This window comes from Asparagus officinalis, chromosome 8 (genome assembly GCF_001876935.1).
Source record: "Asparagus officinalis chromosome 8, Aspof.V1, whole genome shotgun sequence".
NCBI classification, from domain to species: Eukaryota; Viridiplantae; Streptophyta; class Magnoliopsida; order Asparagales; family Asparagaceae; genus Asparagus; species Asparagus officinalis.
Window position 1 is genome coordinate 81,784,928 of NC_033801.1, and position 4,454 is coordinate 81,789,381.

A 4,454-nucleotide genomic window follows, 5' to 3' on the forward strand; every position below is an offset into this window, starting at 1 on the left:
CCCATTAATCGTCATATATATATATATATTATATATATATATAATATAATAACTATATATATATATATATAGTATATAATATATATATCATATATATATATATATATATATAGAAGAGAGAGAGAGAGAGAGATAAGAAAAGAGAGAGAGATTGAGAAATATGGGTATGCTTGGCTACCGAAGCACAAAAAAGTTGTGCTTGGTACGTGAGGTGTCAAATTCCCACCTCCACTTCATTCAAATGTGCGAACATATTCACATGGGTAATAGTGAAATGGGGATTTGACACATCACTACCAGTACAAATTTTGCTTGGTACCGAAGCATACACATATTTCTCATATATACTAATACTATATAATATATATATAATATAATAATATAATATATATATATATACTATATATATCATATATATATATATATATATATATATATAGTATATATATAGTATAAATATATATATTGATGCCTTATGATTTTCTTAATATATATGCTTTAAGGCATTTTGATAGAGTGAGCTTATTCCCTATATTTGTTTTATACTCACATATGCTCATTTGTAGGGGGGCCTTCGCTCTCTTTATTCTTATTATTTTCCCTATTTTGATGTTGAAAAAGGGGGAGAAACAAGTATATTGTGAGTATTCTGTTATCTTGCATGATAATAATATATTGTATATTTGTTTGTTATCATGCATATTTTGATGTCAGAATGAAGCATGATGAAGTTCAAGTCCAAGACATGCCTAAGATCAAGTGTCATGAGATCATTTTGCTTGGGTATAGTAGTTTAGAAGATTTACTTTATGTGTTATACTTAAAAGCTTAAATATTACACACGTACATGTTTTTGTTTTATAGCCTTCAACTTTAATAATATAAATAGGGAACTAATAGTTATATTTATATACATACATACAAGTTTCATATTTGCCCTCTTTGTTTGGGAAAATTTTGTGTTTTTGGATTATAGCCTAAATAACATTGTTTTACATCGCTTCCAAAGTCTATTAATCCATTCAAAAGGATTTCTAAACTTGTTTGAAATCATTTTGTCAAAATCAAGAATTTAACAAACTCATATTTTAAACTTTTTACAAAATAGTAAGTTTTCAAAAATGGAAAATGTTATTTCTAAAAAATTTTCATTAACATGTTTATTTTTATGTATATAAATATTTTCCTAAATTTTACTAATTTTGGAGTAAATTTATTATTTTTAATTGATTTTACAAAATCAAATTTTAACATAATATGTGTTGTGCACAAAATCAGTCGACTGATGCAAGTCAAACGGTCGACTAACCAGTGTGAGTGTTTTTTAGCCTGAGTTTTATAGGCTTTTCAGTTGACTAACATCTCGTATCAGTCGTCAATGAATAGTGTAATCTGTCGACTAATTTTGTATATTAATCGACTAAAGATGTGGTCATTTTCTAGTTTTGGCCAACGATCGAATGACCGATCTACCGATTCCTTCGACCAGTCGACCGATCAATGGGCAGATTGCTAGTAACGGCTAGTTTTTCGGTTGTTTTATTTGTGAGGCTATATATATGCCTCATAACTCATTTGTTTTTGTTTATACAAGTTTAACCAAGTTTTTAATAGATTGTTTTCAGTGTTAAGGTGTTTGTTTGTTTACAAAAAAGAGTTTACAAGAGAAGGATCTAAATTTTATTTTGAGGCTTTCAACCTCAAGTTCTACGTCTCTTGTTTGGAGAAGTTTTCTAAACTCTTCATCTAGCTTTTAATACTTTGTTTCTCATTTATTTATGCTAGATTGATTTGAGTTTGGTTTTATTATTTCTCATTGATTACACACACCCACTTGAGCTTTAGTATTTTTCACATTAAGTATACTTGGGTTGTGGGAGTAATTCATTAAGCAAGCTTAAACTTCATTCTCATTTGTATTAGAGAACAAATCTTGTATTTGCACTTACATTGAGAGAACACGTTGTAATACATGAAGACACTTAGAGGAGTGGTTGGGAGAGACCGGGGTCAATTCTAAAAGGAGTGGCTTAGTTGTAAAGGTCTGGAGAGAGGTAGTAATTCCAAGCATTTGAGGAAAGTGACACGGGTAGGCCAATACTTAGAGGAGTGCCTTGTGAGATTGATAATGTGTGATTTGTAAACGTTATCGGTGAGCTTTGAAAACTGAATTGTAAAGTTTTATTTGACATCGATATCGGATTAGATTAGCAAATACGCTATTCCCCCCTTTTAGTGTACTTTCACTCTGAAGACTGTAGAGAGAGAAGAAATAGTATTACTAACATAAGTATCATGCCTTAGAACTTTCCAAACCCATTTAGATAAGAGCATAATTGAAGTTTACAAAATTAAGAACACCTACACCCCTATTCTGTTTTAGAATTACAAACCGATGCCTATTTAACAAAATTTTTACCTTTACTATTAGAAGGGTGTCATCCCAAAGGAAATTATGTCTCACTTTGTCTATATATTTGAAAACCCATCAAGGTAATTTGAAGAAAGACATGCAGTGAAGGGATAAGAAAGTCAAAACTGAATTCACCAAGGTTAATCTATCTCTGAAAGACAGATGTTTACTTTTCCAAAGAGAGAGCTTTCAAGAAAATGAATCAAGGAGGGTTGTTATTCTTGTTTAGTAAGGGAGCCAATCTTAAGAGGAAGACCAAGATATATTAAAGGAAAAGAATCAAGAAAACAACTCATTAAATTAGCAAAAGAAACACCTCTGTTTATGTTCTTACCACAGTAGAAAAACAATGTTTTGGCATAGTTAATACCAAGTCCAAAAAAATCCTCAAACAAGTTAAAACTCATTTGGAGGGAAGAGATGTTTGTTGGGGTTGCTCTACAAAAAATAAGGGTATCATCTATAAATTGTAGACATCGAATTGAATCAAGAGGACCCTTAAGATGGAGCTTAGAAAGATCACCTGCATTAAGACTATTTAGAATCATCTTATTAGGGACATCTACAACCAAGATGAAAAGCATTGGTGACAGAGGATCATCATGTTTAAGACCATGGCCACAAGGTAAAATTTTGGTTGAAGAGCCAATCATCAAAATAGAAGATTTGGTGGAACTAAGGGTGTGTTCAATCCAAGAACACCATCTAGGACCAAATCCCCTAGCTTTTAAAGGAGAGGAGGAAAGACCAGCTCACACAATCAAAAACTTTCATGAAATCTATTATGAAGATACAAGTCTCCTTTCTCTTAGAATAGCAATTATGAATCGTGTTACTAGCTAAGATGATAGAGTCAAGAGTTGGTATACCTGCTTGGATAGAAAATTGGGTATGATCAACAAGGGAGGGGAGAAGAGAAGCTAGTCTATTAGCTAAAACTTTAGTAAAGATTTTGAAAAGACCATTTAGAAGAATAATAAGTCTGAAATCCTTAACACGTTTAGCTCCATCAACCTTTGGGATAAGCGTTATATAAGAGAATTGAGAGAATGAATAGAGGAAGGGTCTTCGGTATAAACTATTCAAGAAGGAAAACATTTCTTCTTTAATAGTATTCCAAAAGAATTAATAGAAAAAGATTGGGAAACCGTCAGACCTAGGAGATATATCTCGGGGAAGAGAAAAGACTGTTGTCATGATCTTGTCCTGGGAAAAAGGATTATCTAGCACAGAGAAAGAATCCAAATTGTGAGCGTACAAAGCATTCCAGTCGATAGTAAAAGAAGTGGGAGAATGAGCTTTGAAAAGAGAGGAAAAGTAAGAGAGGAAGGCCTCTTTGATATCACTCTCAGAGGTTAGAAGGCAATCATTGTGCATAAGAGAAAGAATAAAGTTCTTACGCTTATGAGCAGAAGTAGTTTTATGAAAAAAACATAGTTAGGATCTCCTTCTTTGAGCCAAATGATTTTAGAATGTCAGCACCTGTAAACTTCTTCAGCTTTGGAAATATCAAATGGTTGAGCTTTAAGATTGATTCTTTAAGACGACTCTGACTGGGTAAGAGTATACGGCTCTTCACGAAGAGACTTAGAACCAATCTCAGGAAGAAGTTTTTTTTAATGCAAATGATAAACCCAAAACTATATTTTTTCCCACCATTTGATTCTTTTTTCCAGAAGCTTTATTTTAAAAGTCAGATGTTCCACCGAAGAACCTCTATAAACAAGAGACTGCAAACATCCCTTGATAAAAGAAGGAAAAGAAGAATGAGACAACTAGGCCTTTTCGAGTCTGAAGAAAGGAGTGGGTTTGACACGCAAAGTATCTTGGACGATTGGGCAATGATTTGAACAAGCCGTTGGGTATGTATATTGCATTGAGGACAGAAATTGAAAGTCAAAGCTAGTGGATACAAGGAAATGATCTAGTCTAGCTGGAACAAGGGAAGCTCTCATATTGAACCATTAAGAGGTAAATCAATAAGGAAAAGCCTATCAATCTGATCCAAAGTTATAGATATCACAAAGTGACCTTGCTAGCA